General features: G+C 45.1%; 1 non-coding gene across 1 annotated transcript; it reads left to right on the forward strand.

The window, feature by feature from the left end:
- The first annotated feature begins 11,301 nt into the window (after positions 1-11,301).
- trnae-uuc lies at positions 11,302-11,373 on the forward strand. The gene has a single exon. It is a non-coding gene; the product is annotated as a tRNA-Glu (tRNA).
- The last annotated feature ends 10,254 nt before the right edge of the window (positions 11,374-21,627 follow it).

The raw sequence follows: 21,627 nt of genomic DNA on the forward strand, positions 1-21,627 counted from the left end.
ATTCCTTTACTCACAGCTAGTGAATGGTTCCATTCAGTCTGTCCTGACCTGGGAATAATGGGTTGGTCCCTGCCAGATAATGCTGCATGTGTTGCGAATGGTTCAGTGTAGTATTGAGCCATACCAATCAGGAATGTCTCCAGCCTGTGCTGACCCAGCCAATCCCGGCTATGGTGGGAGTCAGTACTACAATGGACTTCCGGGTTAAGAAGGGGAAAAAAATTAGCCAGGTTTGCACTGCCCAGTGAAATGGATGTTTTTGCCCTCACCTACACTCTAGAAAGACGAGTTTCCTGGTCCCACATAGAGGAAAATTGGCTCTAGACCAATTCTGTGCCTTCGCTAGAGTCAAGGTAATATTTCTTCACCACAGGTGGTTAGCTATTACAAATTCTGAGAACCTTTACACTTTATATCACATCCCACTACTTTAACCTGCTTTGTACATATCTCTGCTTTGAACCCACAAGAGACACCTACATGACTGAGCAACAACCTGTTACCAAACATGAACAACGTGCTGTGTGGAAGAGGTTGAAAAGAAAAGTCAAACCTTTATCTTCAATTCTATTTTAAACTTCAATCTGCATAAGGCTTCATTCATCTGGGAATTCTACTCTCTCAAACCACCTCCCAATTCCTACTCAGTTACATGAAGTAATGAGTCTCTCAGAATGTCAGGACTCAGTCCTTTTATTTTTAAATGGAGTGTTAAAAATGCTACTTCTTTAATAAAAAAATGTTAAATTGCAAGAATGTGAATGTGTCAAGTGAGCACTGAATTGCATGAATCATTTGTGCATTCATCCTAGTAATAATAACCGTTGAAACGTAACCATGAATCAGGCGGGGGGGTGGAATTGTCCCAGATTTGCACAAAGTGCAGTAGAGGGTGTGAAAAAAGACATTTCACCCGCCGGCTGCAATTTTCACGCTGTCTCCTCCCCTTCCCGCCTCATCAATTACACAGCCATAGGAAACACGCCTTCTCGCTGGCAGGCAGCCTCTGATTTGTCTGTCACACCATTACCTCGCCACTTCCTCATGCTCACCATATTTAAACTACAGTCACGTGCACAGCTCTCAATACTTGCAGCCCAGGATTGCTCCGCTGAAGACATGGTGCCAAAAGCCAAGAAGAGTGTAGCCCTCCTGATTCAGTGACACATCCCTGGGGCAGCTTTTGGATGCTGTGGTGGCCCGCTGCGATGTCCTCTACTCCTACTCTGTCTGCAGGAGGTCCATCAGTCTTGCCATGCTGGCTTGGGAGGCAGAGTCAGTGCCAACTCTGTGTACAAGACATCGGCCATCCAGTGTAGAAAACAGATGATTGGTCTTACCCATGCCGCCAGGGTAAGTTAACCATCTCATCACTCACAAGTCCATCACACATTCACTGGCATCTCACTCACTGCCAGCTCAAGGGACATCACCCTCACTCTCTCACACACACTCTCACATCGCCATCTGACTTCATCTCCTCTGGAGACTACCTGCTCAGCCCTCATCCTCTTGGGGCCACTTGCACAGATCAACATGTGCCATCATACATGCCCCGGGATAGACCCCATCTCCAGTACAGCCCTTGCCCTGCAGCCTCTTCCCTTGCCTGAGGCCACTTCTCCCCCTTCTCCAAGCAAGCCCTAGCCCTGCAGCTGTTGAAAATCCACCACCACCTTATGGCTGGTCTGGTAGGTAGAGACCTGCCCGTGAGCCCCCTAAAAGTGATGTGCTGTCTGTGAAGCCTGACACTGATGACTACGAGTGCTACCCGAGGCAAGGTAGGCAAACAAACCCCAAAGCCCTGAGCAAAGTGCAGCTCACGTCGCTTATGCACATTTGTGAAACACATCAGCGTGCAATCACTGTCGTGTCCAGCTGATGGGGGAATGATTCTGACGAACTGGGTTTACAATGAGATGCTAAAGTATTGAAATTAGACTCCCGATATGCAGCAGGAAACACAGCCCACTATTGAAGGGTGGAACGGATGATCGCAAACTGGTTTCACGACAGTGTAAAACCAATTTTGGGCCTTCTTGCCATATTATCTGCTCATGCTCACCATGACTCCCGCTGCCAATGGGACCAGATAATTCCATCTAGGATTTTTGCTCCGAGGCAGACAGATGGGTCCTGGTTTGCTGTCACCATTCTGACTGCTGCCGACTTTGTTCATGAGATGGGGGACGTGGGGTTTGGGGTGGATAAGGCAGGACCCAGCAACCTGCCTGATTCACATAATAGACCAATTACTCTTGTTAATGATCTTGTCAGTTTGTTCTGAGCCAGTATGGAATTTTGCTGCGGGTGTGGGGGTTACATGGATTGGGAAAAGTCCAGGTGAAAGGACATGACAGGGCAGTGCAGAGCCAGTCATGGCTAATGTTATGCAATTAGGTGAGCCCTTAAGAGGGTGCACAACGGAGAGGGGCACTCATCCATTGACACCCAAGCACCATCAGGCATGCAGAATCACTGTGGCCTGTGGCTTCTTCCAAGGATCAGGAGTGGACCTTGATGGTGTGTCTCTACTGGCAGCATACCACTAAATCTCGCAGGTCACTAATGCCCTATTTGTGAGAGCTGGGCAGTATATACAATTCCAGATAGATGGGAACTCAGAGACGGAGGGCAGTAGGTTTCACCTCCATTGCAGGACTCCCGGTGCAGGGCCTCATCAGGTGCCCAGGTGCCAGTCAATGTGATTCATCAATAGGAAGGGCTTCCTCATTCCCTCAAAGTTCACCTGGTCTGCAACCACAGCAAGAGCTTTATGCATGTTTGTGCTCACTATCCTAGCAGATGCATGATGCCTTCATCCTTCCACAGTCCAGAGTGCCACAGCTCTTCATGCCACTAGCCAAACTCCGTGGATGGATTCTAGGGGACAAGGAAATCCCTTGACGAAATGGCTTCTCACCCTTTTATGAGAGCCTGAGACTTAGGCACAACCAAAACCATCTGCTCACAAGGACCATCATTTTGCAGGCTCACCGCCACCTTCTCAAGGGCAATTAGAAATGGGCAATAAATGCTGGCCTAGCCAGCGGCCCCCCACATCCCAAGAATTTTTTTCTTAAAAGGCCATTAGGCTTCTTAAGGGGCAATGCCAGTGCCTGGACTGGCTGGGCAGGGCCCTTCAGCACATTCCTGCAAGATTCCCATTCATTGTGGTGTTTTGCTGTGCTCTGCATAACATGGCCATCCAGAGAGGCATGGCCTTTGAAGAGGGTGAGGTCCTGGAATGACACAGATCAGCAGAAGGGGAGGAAGAAGCAGAGTAAAGAGGTGCCCAGGCTATGCAAGAAGATGGCTGGGGCCAGCTCAGAATCCGAAGCTCTCATCAGGATGTGGAATGTCTGATCCAGGTACGTTTCACCTGCTTTGTAGCTCACTTTCACCTGCTTGTAGAGCATTTCCTTTGCAGACAATCTTAAATAGATCCACTCTTACAGCTTAATGCATGGTGCATGTCTGGCTAGTGGTCTCATTGGTCCCATTCAAATATCTCAGCTTCCACCTCTTCATGGAGGGGCATGGACAGGGTGGATAGAGGGCAGCTGTTCCCCTTAGTTGAAGGGTCAGTCACAAGGGGACACAAGTTCAAGGTGAGGGGCAGGAGATTTAGGGGGGATCTGAAGAAAAACTTTTTTACCCAGAGGTTGGTGACGGTCTGGAATGTGCTGCCTGGGAGGGTGGTGGAGGCGGGTTGCCTCACATCCTTTAAAAAGTACCTGGATGAGCACTTGACACATCATAACATTCAAGGCTATGGGCCAAGTGCTGGTAAATGGGATTAGGTAGGTGGGTCAGGTGTTTCTCACGTGTCAGTGCAGACTTGATGGGCCAAAGGGCCTCTTCTGCACTGTGTGACTCTGTGATCCCTCTTCCAGTTTTGCCATTAAAGAATGGGAGCTCACACATCTGGCATCAGGACTCAGCATTTAGTGTTAGCAATAAATTACAAGGTGCACATTGATGAATTGTGTGCAGTTTTGGTCTCCTTATTTGAGGAAGGATATTCTTGCTATAGAGGGAATGCAGTGAAGGTTTACCAGACTGATTCCTGGAATGGTAGGGCTGACATATGAGGAGAGATTGAGTCAGTTAGGATTATACTCGCTGGAGTTCAGAAGAATGAAGGTGGGGGGGATCTCATAGAAATCTATCTAGTGCTAACAGGACTAGACAGGGTAGACGCAGGAAGGATGCTCCCAATGATGGGGGAGTCCAGAACCAGGAGTCACAGTCTGAGGAGATGGGGTAGACCATTTAGGACTGAGATGAGGAGAAATTTCTTCACCCAGAGAGTGGGGAGCCTGTGGAATTCGCTACCATAGAAAGTAGTTGAGGCCAAAACATTGTATGTTTTCAAAAAGGAGTTAGCTATAGCTCTTGGGGTGAAAAGGATCAAAGGATATGAGGAGAAAGTGGGAGCAGGCTATTGAGTTGCATGATCAGCCATGATCATGATGAATGGCGGAGCAGGCTCCTAGTTTCTAAGTATCTGTTTCTATGAACCATTTAATGCTTTGACGAATGAGGTAGCCTCTGCTCTTGGCCACTTCCACCCAGTGCTCCACTTGTGGCCTCAGATGAGGTGGGGGGCAGCCTGTTCATTTGCATCTGCTTGCAGCCGAGCTGCATGTGGCAGTCTTCCACATCGTGGAGGTGCCATTGGGGCACTCCCGAGGCTGCTGCATTGGCATCGGTTCAGGGGCAGCTGCTGTCAGAGGTCTTTCGGTCAGAGGGTCTAAGGGGCAGATGATGATGAAGATGATGGAAGCACATGAAGGGTGGCACCCTCAGCCTCAGTGGTGACTTGGATGGTGCTCCAGATTGCTGGAGGGGAACATCGCTGGGGCTCCATGCATTTCTGCACCATTGATTGACTAATGCTACAGACTGCGACATGCATTCCGTACATATCAGAGCACTGTTCCTGCATTCACTCCAAGTGCTCCTGCACATGAGCTCTCCTTGAGATGACCAATCTTTTAATGGAGGAGCTCATGTGCTCAAAGCCCTGAGCCATGATGGAACACATGAACAGACTTCCATTCTCAGCCCATGACGCTGTATTGCCTCAGGGAACATTTGACATGTTGGCACATTTCTCTCATTACTGGTCTAAGTGGGTACTCCTTTCTTGTGAATCCCAAAGTTCTACATCTGCACCCAGCTGAGCATGGTTGTGCCTGTATTCCATTCTCCAAGTGGGACTGCCCACAGCTTCCTCTGTCTCACTCGCCTCCTCCTGCGCAATAGTGCTGTATTCTTCACCCAGTGCCACCCTATCTAAGCAAGTGCGAGGACTCACTGCTATGAATGTATCTGCACTGGAGGATGGCTTGAATGATGTGACGGTGCTCGGTCTGCTGGTTCAGATTCTTGAGGCTCCCAGTGATGCTGCTGCACTTTCATACTGCATCCTCCACAACTGACCTTGTGGGAGGCAGAAGAAGGAAATCATGGGAACTTGCCTGTGACGGCAGAAGATTCTGCAGAGCTGAGGTTCCCCAGTGCTTAGGCATGCTGCCACATGGGGAGGAGTGCACTCCATCTCGTTCATCTACAGATCTCTATCTTTTCACTCTCTCCACCAGGTATTCCCATCTCTCTCTCTCGCTCACTTTGACATGCAGTGCCACCCTGGGCGATTTCCATTGCAGCACTCTTCATGGCAAGGATGGTGAGATGGGGCACTCCTCTTTCCATGTGAACCCTCTTCCATGAATTCTGCCTTCTCTTCTGCAAGAACGAGAGAGTGATACAGCACTGCTGGTCTCTCTAATGTCAGTAGCTCCTTTGAATAGGAAATTGCATGTATCAGTGCTGCCAGGCCCTCAAAAATGCATTGCTGACACCACATGTTTGTCCCATGTTCAGGAGCATCATGCATCCTCAGGCTGCTCAGCTCTGCTGCAGCTTGAGAGATGGTGGCATCATGGTAGTGTCACTGGACTATTAATCCAGAGGCCTAGCCTAATGCTCTGGGAACACATGTTCAAATCTCACCACAGCAGCTGGTAAAATTCAAATTCAATTAACAAATCTGGAATCTGAATAAAGCTGATATCGGTAATGGTGACTATAACAACCATCACTGATCGTTGTAAAAACCCATCTGGTTCACTAATGTCCTTTTGGGGAAGGAAATCTGCCATCCTTACCTGGTCTGGCCTATGTGTGACCCAAGACCTACAACAATATGGTTGTCTCTTAACTGCCCTCAGTTCAAGGGCAAACAGGAAAGGACAACAAATGCTGGCCTTGCCAGCAACACCCACATCTCATGAAAGAATAAAGGAAAAAAAAATGGATGCAGACCTAGAAGCTGTCATCAGGGTGTGATGTTGCACTCACCTTGCAGAGCCAAGAAGGTCATTAAACCTCTTGCCGCCCTGCACCCAGTTCCTCCACATGACACTTTGGCTGTTTAAAGTTTCTGTGACCTCCAGCCAAGTCTGTTCTGGGTGGCTTTCTTGTGCCACTCTCTGGAGACAGGGCTTTCCTCTTCTCTCTCACACTTCAAGGTGCTTCAAGGACTACACCCATGAAGCATGAGGCAGCCCTGCTCCAGGTGTCAAGCCCCTGCCTCTCTCCTGGTGAGCTCGGCTCTCCATACAAAATTAAAGTTGCTGCCAAAGTAATGGCTGTCATCAATTGGGCCCGTCTCCATGCTGCACCACACTGCTGCTAATTGGCTGCCAACCCCAATGTCCAGTCAATTAGCAGCTGACACTGTTGTATTGCCAGTTGTGACTACTTCCCCCAACTGGTGAGGGGTTAAGACCCGGAAATAATTCTCATGTCGGGTTCTTAACTCTAAAGGCAAAATCCTGTGATGTGATTGTGGAAATAAGATTTTCAGGTGAACAATACACAATGCCAATCCTTACCAATAAAATAGAACAAAGGGAAAGGACACCCTCAAATTCCACGGTACAACACAGCAATTCATAACAGAATTAAACAAATTAATATCTTATTTCATAGCCTTTTAAATAAACTATTTGAATTTAATGTTTTAACCTCACAGCCCAAACATGTGCATGTACATGTGTACAAATGTACTCATGCACACATCCACGCACACACGAGTGACCTAGAAATGTCTGCTAACTGCTATTGGTGCTATTAATGGGCAAACACTCTTCCATCATCTACTTATAGACATTTAAAATAAATGGATTAACGCCTACACTAAAATAGATAGTCTTTCAAAAGGGGCCTGGATGAGTTCCTTGAAGTTGAGGACATCTTTAGTTATAAAAGTAGGTGAAAGTTAGCAATAATTCATGTGATCAGTTATTGCAGTTTCCTCAATTGTCTCTCGTGGCTGGAGAGGAATTTCCTAGAGATTATTTTCCTACATTTGCCTTTCATATGAGATTGTGTGGCTGGGAAAACGTGTTGGTGATGCAAATATGCTGCACCATAACTCGGTGGAACAGGCTGTTTTTGCCCTTGACACCATTAAAAGTTGTGCAAGGAATAAAGGGTAGGAGTAGGATGCTGGCTGGTATCAAAAAATACAAATACTGGCCACGCCTCTTAAAATGTCCACATCTGAATTGGGCAGCCATTTACATTGGTCAAACCCATTAAACATTAGGCACTGGTACAAATGCCAATTTCAAAGATGTCAGTTGCAGCATCTTAAATCGTTTTTATACTTTGGGCAGGAACAGCTGTACTTACTTGTTCTTATCTCAATATGCTACACTGAAGACAGGAGAAAAAATAAGTTAATAGCAAAATCAAAATATTGCTGAAACAAAATACATCCTGCACTCAGGACAAATGCAAGAATGCCAAATTTCAAATGGCCACAACAATTTATACTACAGGAGAAAAGGGTGCTGATTGGTTGCAAGTCGTCTCTGACTGGCCAAAAGTCAAAACACTGTGGATGCAGGGAATCTGAAATAAAAATAGAAAATAGTGGAAAAATTCAGCAAATCTGCAGGCAGCATCTGTGGCAAGGGGAACAGAGTTAACATTTCAAGTCAATAATATTTCATCAAAATGGGATGATTTTAGTGATGACTACATTTTAGGCAAATATAGAGCCAGAGGAAAAGACAGGGAAAGAAATAAGCTGCAGAGGCCTTTAATAAGGTGACGGACAGGAATCATTGATTGACAACATTGGTGCAAGGAGAGATAATAGGACAAACATAGAAACAATCTCTGGGTCCAGAGGAGGTGTAAATGGTTCAAAAATATCCAATATTAAATGGGAGTGGTGAATACGATGTGAACTCAATATTATAGGTAGGCTGGAAAGCGCTTAGCACTTTAATAAATAGCATCTTGTTCAGGCGGCTGAAAGCAAGAACAAGCACCAGTAGGTAACACTATATTAATGTTTAATTAACAAGTCACTGGCTTGAAACATTGGACTGAGTTTAGTCAGGCCAATGCGGGTTCTCGACCACTAACGGAGAACTGGCAGGGAACACCCTTCAGTTCCATGGGGAAAGAGAGTGAAATTTATGGTATGAAATGAGTCATTCACATTTCATAGCTCTCCACAGACCAGCCAAGAGGGCAGACAGAGTCTCAGTTTTACATCTCATCTGAAAGATGGCACCTCTAACAGTGCTAACTCTCTTGGTAGCCTTAATTTTTGTGCTGAATTCCTACAGTGGGACTTGAACTGAAAACCTTGTGATTAACAACGAGAGTGCTACCAATTGAGCTACAGCTTCCATGGGAACAAAAAAAGATATTGAAGCCAGAATGTCCAGCCTTAAATGGGAGTGGTGAATACAATCTAAACTCAATGTTAAGGGTAGGCTGTAAAGTGCTTAGCAAGTTAACTAAATAGCACCTTGTTAAAATGACTGAACAAGCATAGTAGGTAACACCATGTTTTATTGGTTTCAAAGTGTAAACGAGACTGTGTCCCAAAATGGATGCATTGTCACATAAAATCCGTATAACTTTTTACAATCAAGGAAAATATTACAAATGCTTAAAAAGTTAAGGATTTTCCTTTACAGATCAGGGGAAAGCATTATGGATGTGATAATTAATATTATTTTTCCCTTGAAACACATCATGGAACCCTCTACCTAATATCCATAAGGAAATGTAATTTTCCACCCTTACCTGATCTAAGCTTTTCATCGTGCACTCAGCAGGACAATTCGCAAGAATACCAACATAAGGGAAAACAACAATTTATACTGTATGCAAAGATAGTGCGATTTGGTTGGCGAGTGAACACTGATTGGCAGAGGCATTGCCATGGCGAATGTGACAGTGACAGGCAATTAACTGCCAAGCATTATTTGAAATTTAAACCAGGCGGCTTGACCCTGATTGGTCATTGCCCTGAGGAATGAGTCAGTGAATGACTGTTACTTGTTTGTTTAGCTGAAACAGGTGCAATGTGTGTACATGTTCTTTTTGTCTGCAAAGGACAGGGTCCTGTAGCTTCTAGCTCTCTCCTCATACACTATACATTGTTGTTTTCCCCATATATTAATATTCTTGCAATGTGTTCTGATGAGTGCAGGATGGAAAGCTTCAACATGTCTCTTTTTTCAGCAATACATACCTGATCTGTGACTCCATAATTGACTCTTCACAGCCCTTTGAAGCTTGCTAACAAAACACTCAGCTGTACAAGGGCAATTCATTGTGGGCAATAAATGCTGATCTTGCCTGTGATGCCCAAGTCTTGTGGACAAAGAAAAGTATTTTCTAAAAGACCTGGGTATGCTGTGATATAACAATGTGTCTACGTAAATGTGTCAGGGTTTTCCTGAAGTGGCTTCTTGGAGCAGTGGCGATGGATCCCAAGTCAGATGCTAAAGTATGAAACTAAACACAAATCCTTTTCTTGATAGTTGGTTTATTTACAGAATGCAGCACTACATATGTTTGCCTCCTAGCCAGTGCCCCAGAAATCTCCCTTTATATTCTTTTTAGTATACCAATAAAATAAACACTTTGCCCGTTAAAGGGGAAAGCTGATTTTTTTTCTATTATGGATAGAGTGAAGAGACAGGCCCTGAGTCTACCTCACCTGGAACAAATATCGAAAGCTGTATTGTTGGCATTAATCTGATCCATACGCTAGCCATCTAAACAAAGTGATCCACATAAAGAATTAGTCTAAGACTCTGGATTACTGGTCTTGTAACATTACCACTATGCTATCATCCCCCTAGTATCTCTTTATATTGAGTACTTGTATTCCTAGTCAGTCTCCAATCCAAGTGATAACAAGATCTGAGCCTGTTCAGCTTCAAAGGTCAGATGAGATCGGGCATTTTCAGACCAGCATAGCCGCAGGCAAGATTGCACCTGAGTCTCAACTTGACCTCTGTGTTTCTCGGTCTGAGGTAATTTGAACTCTCAACCTTCTGACTCAGTAACAAGAGGGCTAGCAACTGAGCCACTGCTGACACTGTAAGTATTTCTTTATAGAGCCTTTTGAGAAACAATCAATTAATTAAACTAAAAATCAATAAATCAGAGGGGCTGACAGGCCCTGGTGGGCCACTATAACAAAAACAAGAACATGAAAGGAAACTTACAAAATCAAATCCAAATGTCTTTTCCGGGGGTGATGATGCACCCCAGGTCCCCCGGTGCCCACCAATCGTGGAAGGCCTCTCGTGTACCAGTGGACACCGTGTACTCCCTCTCCAGGACCACCTAGCCGTGAACATAGTTGCGGTAGAAGGGCAGATAGTCGAGCCAGACGACCCCCTCGACCACCCGCTGACTAGGCCTGTTGATGGCCACCTTGGCCAGTCCCAGGAGCAGGCTTAAGAGGAGGTCCGCCTCCCTCCCTGCCAAGTTTTCCTTTATACTCTTTTGAGAAACAAAAAATCAATAAATTAAAGCAAAAACCGATAAATCAGAGGGGCTGACAGGCCCTGGTGGGGCACCATAACTAAAAGAAAACATGAAAGGAAAGTTACAAAATCAAATCAAAAGGTCATTTCCAGGGATGACAATGCACCCCAGCCCCCTTGGTGCCCACCGATTGTGGAAGGCCTCTAGCGCACCAGTGAACATAAATCTTTTTATGTGCTTAAGGTACTTAATCAATTAATGTCCTTCACCTGTGTATCCTTCAACATGATAGTACAAGTAAAATAACATTAATCCCAGTTTCCCTGGTGGTCTAGTGGTTAGGATTTGGCGCTCTCACCACCATGGCCCGGGTTCTATTCCTGGTCAGGGAATGCCGATTCATTGTATTTGTTGAAATGAGTGTTGATCACTCATTGATTAAAACGCTTAAGAACTAAAATAACATTAATCCCAGTTTCCCTGGTGGTCTAGTGGTCAGGATTCGGCGCTTTCACCGCCGTGACCTGGGTTCGATTCCCGGTCAGGCAATGCAGATTTTTATCCGTTTTACCTGTTTTTGAGCAAATATGACGCTCACTCCGTCCGTTTATAATTCTAAAACTGTCACATCAGAAAAGCATTTCTAATGCAATAGCGTTATTTTAAAATAACATTAACAGCCAACATGAATTTAGCAGCAACCCAGTCACTGAGGACCCAGGACTTTCAGCAGATTTTCATATCTATATATTTTTTGTTGATACCCGATCTTTAATAATGATATACTGAATGTTACTGTGCTGCTTTACTGTTGTTCTGTTTCTGTTGGTGTCTGGGGTTGTGTTCATTTTCAAGCACTAAAATGTAGCAGATTGGAAAATAGTTTGGGAAGCATTGGTCTAAAAGATTGCCTGAACAGAGAATATGGAAGAAACTGGAATGGACTGATTCCATGCCTCTAACATAACTAGCCCAACTTTCCTCTATATGCCTTGCCACCCAATCCTCAATGCCAAAGCAGCGTAAGAGAAAGAAAAATCTGCTCCTATTTGGATGTTGTGATAACAGCCCTCAGTGTAGAAATTTTTTGCTACCCTTTTTGTAATAGAGGAAGTTCTATTTAAAGTGCCTTAGCAAATTCCAAAATAGCTCAGAAGCCAAAGATTACTGCTTGAAGTGCAGTGGCTATTGTTATGTGAGCAAATGTGACAGCTTATGTTTTCATTGATTCATCCACCACTCCAATACAATGCCAAAGCACAGAATCAGACCTTTCAGTCCATAAAACCTGGGCTGCTGTTTCTCCAAATGAGCCACTAAATTTTATTTCCTGCTGCCTGTGCCCTTCAATGTTTCCTTTGTCATGTGACCATTCCATTTTGCATTGCAAACTGCAAATTAGATCAGCAAGCAGTTAATCTGACTTTTAAATTGAAGCTATTTTGGCTGAGAATGGAATGTTGGCTAGGATATCAGAAGAACAGCAATCGCAGCCCTATCGACCCTGCAAAATCCTCCTTACTAACATCTGGGGGCTAGTGCCAAAATTGGGAGAGCTGTCTCACAGATTAGTCAAGCAGCAGCCTGACATAGTCATCCTTACAGAATCATACCGTACCAATAATGTCCCAGACACCACCATCACCATCCTGTCCCACTGGCAGGACAGACCCAGCAGAAGTGGCAGCACAGTGGTATACAGTCGGGAGGAAGTTGCCCTGGGAGTCCTCAACAGCGATTCTGGACCCCATGAAGTCTCATGGCATCAGGACAAACATGGACAATGAAACCTCCTGCTGATTACCACGTACCACCCTCCCTCAGCTGATGAATCAGTACTCCTCTATGTTGAACATCACTCGGAGGAAGCACTGAGGGTGGCAAGAGTACAGAATGTTCTCTGGGTGGTGGACTTCAATGTCCATCACCAAGAGTGGCTCGGTTGCACCACTACTGACCGAGCTGGCCAAGTCCTAAGTGACATAGCTGCTAGACTGGGTCTGCAGCAGATGCTGAGGTAACCAACAAGAGGGAAAAATATACTTGACCTCACCCTCATCAACCTGCGTGCCGCAGATGCATCTGTCTATGACAGTATCAGTAGGAATGACCACCGCATTGTCATTGTGGAAATTAAGTCCCGCCTTCACATTGAGGATACCCTCCATCGTGTTGTGTGGCACTACCATTGTGCTAAATGGGATCTAGCAACTCAAGACTGGGCATCCATGAGGCGCTGTGGGCCATTAGCAGCAGCAGCAGAGTTGAACTTGAACACAATCTGTAACCTCATGGCCCAGCATATCCCCCACTCTACCATTACCAGAGGATCAACCCTGGTTCAATGAAGAGCGCAGGAGGGCATGCCAGGAGCAGCACCAGGAATACCTAAAAATGAGATGTCAACCTGGTGAAGCTATAAAGCAGGACTACTTGCGTGCCAAACAGCATAAGCAGCAAGTGATGCGATCCTACAACCAACGGATCACATCTAAGCACTGCAGTCCTGCCACATCCAGTCGTGAATGGTGGCGGACAATTAAACAAATCACTGGAGGAGGTGGCTCCACAAATATCCCCATCCTCAATGATGGAGGAGCCCAGCACAGCAGCGCGAAAGGCTGAAGCATTCGCAACAATCTTCAGCCAGAAGTGCTGAGTGGATGATCCATCTCGGCTTCCTCCAGAGATCCCCAGCATCACTGATGCCAGTCTTCAGCCAATTCGATTCACGTGATATCAAGAAATGGCTGATGGCACTGGATACTGCAAAGGCTATGGGCCCTGACAACATTCCGGCAATAGTACTGAAGACTTGTGCTCCAGAACTGGCCATGCCCCTAGCCAAGCTGTTCCTGTACAGCTACAACACTGGCATTTACCCAGCTATGTGGAAAATTGCCCAGGTATGTACTGTGCACAAAAAACAGGACAAATCTAACCCGGCCAATTACCGCCCCATCAGTTTACTCTCCATCAGTAAAGTAATGGAAGGGGTCATTAACAGTGCTATCAAGCAGCACTTGCTTAGCAATAACCTGCTCACTGATGCCCAGTTTGGGTTCCACCAGGGCCACTCAGCTCCTGACCTCATTACAGCCTTGGTTCAAACATGGACAAAAGAGCTGAACTGCCGAGGAGAGATCAGAGCGACTGCCCTTAACATCAAGGCAGTATTTGACCGAGTGTGGCATGAAGAAGCCCTAGCAAAACTGGAGTCTATGGGAATTGGGGGAAAACTCTCCACTGGTTGGAGTCATACCTAGCACAAAGGAAGATGGTTGTAGTTGTTGGAGGTTAGTTATCTCAACTCCAGGAAATCACTGCAGGAGTTCTTCAGGGCATGTCCTAGGCCCAGCCATCTTCAGCTGCTTCATCAATGACCTTCCTTCCATCATAAGGTCAGAAATGGGGATGTTCGCTGATGATTGCATAACGTTCAGCACCATTCGTGACTACTCAGATGCTGAAGCAGTCCATGTCCAAATGCTTGACAACGTCAAGTGGCTTGTAATAACATTTGCGCCACACGCATGTCAGAAAATGACCATCTCCAACAAGAGAGAATACAACCATCGATCCTTGATGTTCAATGGCATTACCATCGCTGAATTCCCCTACTATCAACATCCTGGGGGTTACCATTGACCAGAAACTGAACTGGACTAGCCATGTAAATACTGTGGCTGCAAGAGCAGGTCACAGGCTAAGAATCGTGCAACGAGTAACTCGCCTCCTGAGTCCCCAAAGCCTTTCCACCATCTACAATGCACAAGTCAGGAGTGTGATGGAATACTCACCACTTGCCTGGATGAGTACAGCTCCTATAACACTGAAGAAGCTGGACACCGTCCAGGACAAAGCAGCCTGCTTGATTGGCACCACATCCACAAACATTCACGCCCTGCACCACCGACGCACAGTAGCAGCAGTGTGTACCATCTAGAAGATGCACTGCAGGAATTCACCAAGGCTCCTTTAGACAGTACCCTCCAAACCCACAACCACTGCCATCTAGAAGGAGAAGGGCAGCAGATAGATGGGAACACCATCACCTGGAAGTTCCCCTCCAAGTCACTCACCATCCTGACTTGGAAATATATCGGCTGTTCCTTCACTGTCGCTGGGTCAAAATCCTGGAACTTCCTCCCTAACAGCACTGTGGTTGTACCTACACCACATGGACTGCAGCGGTTGAGGGCAATTAGGGATGGGCAATAAATGCTTACCCAGCCAACGAAGCCCACATCCCGTGAATGAATTAAAAAAAGAGCACTTTGAATACAGCCGCACGTTTATTACATCCAGCTAAACAAGCAATAATACCTCATTTGAGATACAATGGGGTGGCATGCGTTAGGGGGGATTTTTAACCCCAAAAAATGGCCAGGTTCAAGTCAGATGGGCAGTAAAGTGTTAAAGATCTGTATCCTGACAGTAATCAGGCTCCAACCCACCCATTTTCAGTTTTAATGTCACAGGGCAGAAGTCAAAATGCTACCAGGAAGCTGGTTGGCACGTTATATACTATAAATAGTTGTTTGGTAGTACAAAGCTTGAATCTTGCTGAAAAAAGAGACATTTTTGTCAAAGCTTTTTATTTTGCACTCATCAGGACAGTTCACAAGAATATCAAATGTAAAGGAAACAACAATTTATACTGAATGGGAAGATTGGCAAGAAGACTCTGGTCAAGGCATCGCCCTGAGGAACGAACCAGTGAATGGCTGTCACTTATTTTGCTTAGCTGAAACAAATGCAATGTGTGTGCATGTTTTTTTCTGTCTGTAAAAAAAAAAAAAACAGGGCCCTGTGTGTTAATATATGTCGCTTCCAGTACAGGCAAATGCACCACATTACAAGCCTGACTGACAATCTTAAATTGGTTGTTGGTATAGTTCTTAGCACACTGCAAATTATTTAGGACATGTTGTCCAATCGGGGAATCATATCTAATGGTAGACACTGTGTTTTGAGTTTTGCGAGCATGGGCTGGTTGGGTATGGTCTGTACCTTGCCCATTCTGAACAGTGGAAGGGACATGCTGTTTGATATGATGAGCCAGTCTTTGGGACGTATGGCCTACATCACCTAGCATCATATTGACACTGAAATTCATATACCACATTACTCATTTGTGCAATAAGCACAACGTCTTTTTGGCTTGATGGCTGCATCCTGTTAGTGGTGAATACCACTTGCTGCTACAATGCAGTAGCAACACATGAAACAGCTAGCTTCACCTGTTGCTCACATTTTTGAGACACCTTATCCTTCCAGGGTAATCTAAGGTAGACTGGGCATTTTTAAGAGCCAAAAGTGACGGCCTTAGGCCCGTTCCTGAGTTTGCGTGATAAAAAGCACAAAATGATCTGATCAGGGTTGCCATTATCCTGCAGGATGCTTTTGACGCGCCCTAAATCAGCATCAAGCTTGCATGGTGTGCAAAAGGCTCGCACCCTATTTACGAGGTTGCTGATAAGGCCAATCTTATAGTGCGTTGATCTGTAAGAATCCCAATGCATATGCTGACCGTTGAAGGTAAGCTTACAGTAGACCATGGTAGAGAGCCCCCAGCAGATTTCTCAACTAGTACCTCAAGGAAGGGGGGGTCATTTGACTGCTCCATTTCATAGGTGAATTTGAGCACTGGGTGGAGCCTATTAAGACATGTAAGGAAATGATTACATGCTGCAACGGATTTAAATATAGCAAACACATCATCCACCTATTGGAAATATGTGAGGGGCAGGAGGTTAGGTGTTATTCCATTGAAGATCTGTTTCTCATGGAGGCCAACAAAGATGTTTGAGAGAGCTGGGACTAGATGGGAAACCATGGGAACACCATCTATTTGGGGTGCCGTTAAAACTGAACTCAATTGCACACTGTTGCCAAGTTCATAAATTCAAAGAATACGGATTCATGCAATGTTGGCGGGCCTAGATTGCCATGTTATAGTGCTGCAGCGCAAATATCTATGGCTTCCTTAAGTGGGACATTGGTGAATAGGCTAGCAATGTCAGATGAACACATGGATACAGCACTGCTATCGATATGCAGGTGCTGTATGGCCTTCGTAAATGTGGAGGATTCCTTCACCGTGTATATGGAAACATTATTCAAAACTGGTTGTAACAATTCGCCCAACCAATTGGCCAATTCATGCTGTGCAGAATTGGTCATAGATAAGATAAAGGGACATCACTTTTGTATGTCTTGGGCAGCCCCATACATATATGGATGTAACGAACCATGAGGATGAACCCTGTCATATATATCACGTGGTAGCTCATTGCTCTTACATAAATCCAGCAAGCTTACTTTCAAGCAAGTCTGTCTGGCCATGCTGAGTGCAGGTCCAAGGGATATGAATTTGAACCTGTCATTAAGGCTGCTGTGTATTTTGTTGATATAATCATGCTTGTTAAGGATGACTATTCCCATCCCTTGTCAGGTTTACTGATGTGTATGTTCAGGTTGATCTCAAGGCCTCACAACACTAAGACATTCATGTTGCGTGTGAAAATCAGACAGGTCATTCGGAATCCTGCAATATGCATGTGCTAGATCAGCTAGGCCCGCTTTCAAGGATTGTGTCTTCAATATACACTGGTTTGTGGTGGAATAATTGATGAGTAGATGAATTTAATTCCTGTTTGATTTGGGGTGAAACCACACCAAAATGGAAACCATGCGCAATAACAAACTCCTCGCTTTCTGAGAGTACATGATCAGAGAAGTTAGTTACGTGTTTAGTGGTGCTGTTAACTGCATTGCCAACCCTCTTCTGCTTAAACGAGTTTGCGGTGCGAATGTGTTTCGAGCGGGTATTGTTTATGCTGCGGTCATCTATTGAAGCCTTGAGCATGGTTTCAATTTTGGTGTCCAAATTCATATCCATCAGGCCTGCTGTTCAACATAACCAGACAGCCTTGCTCAAAAGTAAGCTTAAAAAAAATGCTTGCTGGACTTGCTTGCTGGACTTGTTTAATAGCAATGAGCTGCAGCGTGATATATATGACGGGGCTTGTCATCATGGTTTGCTACATCCGCGTTTATATGGGGCTGCCCAATGACACAAAAGTGATGTCCCTTTACGCCCTTTTTTTTATCTATGACTGGTTCTGCACAACATGAATTGGTCAAATGGTTGGGCAAATTGTTGTGACCAGTTTGGAGCAAATTTTCCACATACACGGTGAAGGATTCCTTCACATTTTGTGAAGGCCACACAGGACCCGCATATCGATAGCAATGTTGTGTCCATGTGTTCATTTGACATTGCTAGCCTATTCACCAATGTTCCACTTAAGCCAGCCATAGATATTTACGCTGCAGCACCATATCATGGCGATCTAGACCTGCCACCATTGCGTGAATCAGTACTCATTGAACTTATGAATTCGGCAACAGCATGCGATTGAGTTCAGTTTTAATGACACCATGTATCCCCATATAGATGGTGTTACTATGGGACTCCCTCTAGATCCAGCTCTCACAAACATCCTTGTCAGGTTCCATGAGAAACATGGCTTCAATGGAATGACACATAACCTCCTATATTTCCTCCCTCGCATTTTTGGGATAGGTGGATGATGTGTTTGCTACACGTAAATCTGCAGCTGCATGGAGCTGTCAAATGAACTCTGCTTCCTTGAGAAATCTGCCAAGGGGTTCTCTACTGTGGTTTATCACAAGCCTACCTTCACTGGTCAATACTTGCGTTGGAATTCTTACAATTCCATGCAACACAAGATTGGCCGTATCGGCAACCTTGTAAATAGGGCCCAAGCCACTTACTCACCATGTAATTATTCTGAAAAATGGCACATAAAAAGCATCCCGTGATATAATGACTACCCTAATCAGATCATTTTGCATTGTATATTGCACAAACTCATGAATGGGCCTAAGTCCGTCACTTTTTTCCCTGAAAAGTGCCCACTCTGCCTCAGCTTACCCTGGAAGGGCAAGGCATCTCAAACATTTGAGCAACAGGTAAGCTAGCTATTTCACGTTGCTACTAGGCAGTAGCAACACAAGTGGTATTCACCACTAACAGGATGCTGCCATTAAGCCATGTCATGCCAATCATACAAACGAGTAATGTGATATCTGAATTTCAGTGCCAATGTGATGCTGGGTATGTAGGCCATATGCCTCTAAGACTGGCGGATCATATCAAACAGCATGTCCCAGCCGCTGTTCAGAATGGGCAAGGTACAGACCGTACCCAACTAGCCCGTGCTTGCAAAACTCAAACACAATGTCCAACATTAGATGTGGTTCCGCAGATGGACAACATTTGCCAAATAATCCTCAGTGTGCTAAGAATTACGTTGACAACCAATTTAAGATTGTCAGTCAGGCTCACAGTGTGGCACATTTGCACGTACTGGAAGCTACAGATATTAATGCACAGGGCCCTGTTCTTTGCAGACAGAAAGCACATGTATACATATTGTGCCTGTTTCAGCTAAACAAAGTAAGTGACAACTATTTGCTGGTTCATTCCTCAGGGCGATGCCTTGACCAGAGTCAAGCTGCCTGGTTTAAATTTCAAACAATGCTTGGTAACTGTCAGTCACCATCAACAGGTGCATTCTCCATGGCAATGCCACTACCAAAGTCCACTTACCAACCAATCAGCAGTCGCTTTTCATACAGCGTAAATTGTTGTTTCCATTACATTTGGTATTCTTGCGAATAGTCCTGATGAGTGCAAGACAAAAAGCTTTGACAAAATGTCCCTTTTTACAGCATTAGTTATAAGGCTGCATGCCTCTTTCTTACAGACCATCTTGAATGTTTGGGTTCACTGACCCTCAAGAAACCAGGCAGACACAGGGAGGAGAGGACTGTCAGGTACAGGAGATAATTACCTCCCCAATTAGAAGCCCCTTTTCTGAGCTCTCCCCAAGCTCCCCCCACCACAAGTCTTTAGTCACCTACCCGGGACTCTGTCTCCCCACTGGCCCTACAGTTCTCATCTCCCCAGGCCCCTGATTCCCCTCCACCCCGCCATCCCTCTGTTCCCCAGGACTCACCAACTGCCCACAACCTTTGGTACCCAGGCCCATGGCCTCCGACTTTCTCATCACCCAGGCTCTGGATTCTCCACAGTCCTAAGGATTCTGACTTCCTTTCCCTCACTTCTCCCCTCATCCCTATCTGTCCTTAAAACCTATCCACCTGTTCTAATATTTCCTTATTTGGCTCGGTGTCAAATGGTGCTTGATAATGCTCTTGTGAAGCATTTTGGGACATTTTACTAAGTTAAAGGTGCTATATAAATGCATGTTATATGGCCATCTGGTTATGTTGATAGAGTTGTCAGATCACCTTATTATGAATGCTTGGCTGAGCTCTAATGGATCAGCTTAGCAGTGGTTGGTTAACACAGCCTGAAGTGGAATCTTAGCTTTGATTGACATCTTTAAATGGTTATTAGTTATTTTTCCTTTATTCTGTTTTTTCAATGCCTGTATGATTATTTTGTCAAGATTAAGAGAGGTGAAGCGGGAGAAAGCTTCTGTTATTGAAACTATGAACGGCAGTGTCTGACTGAATCTTTTATAATGTAGTAAGAGCAACAATTATTTTCTTCAAAGCAGATTTCCGAATGAATTTTTTTCAAAAACATTTCAAAACTTGCCATTGTTATCATATCGCTCGTTGATTCTATACATAATGCCTACTGGGAAGTGGGCATGGGAGCTATGAGGGGGCATGGGGTATTTCAGAGGACATGAAGGGGTCATGGGAGATGGCATGAAGAGGGCTAAAGGACCTAACAGCCTTTAATACAAATGGGCTGAAGTCCCAGCGAATGGAGGTATGCCTTCTAACTAGTCTGCCTTGGCAATTGCACGCCTCTATGCTTGTCTTGGAACTGCTTCCAGGGTTGACAGACCTGACTCAACCCCACCCTTGCTTCCAAGAAGCAAAAATAGTGTGTACAGGGGCCATTTATATGGAGAGGGGTCTGCTGAGTCAGAAAATTTCCCAACTCCAGCCTTCTGCCTGGTAGGAAAAATCCAGCTACCCAACGGTTCAAGGTCTGTGACCTTTCATCAGGATTCCTAGCAAATAATCCAAACGTTACAGAAACCAAATACTGAAGATGCTAGAAAAGCAAAAACAAAACAGAAAATGCTGGAACTAACTCAGCAAGTACAAACCTCCCAGATGAACAAGAAGAATTTGCAATCCAAAAGCAGAAGGAAGTTAAAGTTAACATTTAAGAGAAAGACACTTTGAAAACCGAACCCTATTAGATTGTTCTACATTGAATCGTCTCATTATGGCACACACAAACGAAGCAACAAGGGGAGGGATCTCTCTCTCTCAAAAATCGGCCCAAATTGGACTGAATTAAAATAAAAACAGAAAATGCTGGAAAAACTCAATAGGTCTGGCAGCATCTGTGGAGAGGAAAACAGAGTAAATGTTTCGAGTCCGCATGACTCTTCGTCCAAATTAAAGCTGGAAGTTTTCACTGACAGGCCTGCAATATGTTCCACTGCAGTGACAGTGAACACACCCAGGGCCGGAGCCCAATGAATGGGAGGAAACGCCTGCAAGAAAAAAAGATCTTATCATCCCCTGTAGGATGTGGGCACAACATTCAAACACACCCACCTGTAGCTAAAGCAAAAAAAAACTCTCGACCATGATATTCACCAATGGCAAAAGTTAGACTTCAGTATAAATAAGTAACACGGCGCGGCCACCAAAAGATTCTTTTGCAACAAGTCCCAGTTGAATCGGATGGAGACAAGTTCGCTTACCAGCAGTATG

The sequence above is a fragment of the Carcharodon carcharias genome, chromosome 13 (assembly GCF_017639515.1).
Source record: "Carcharodon carcharias isolate sCarCar2 chromosome 13, sCarCar2.pri, whole genome shotgun sequence".
NCBI lineage: Eukaryota > Metazoa > Chordata > Chondrichthyes > Lamniformes > Lamnidae > Carcharodon > Carcharodon carcharias.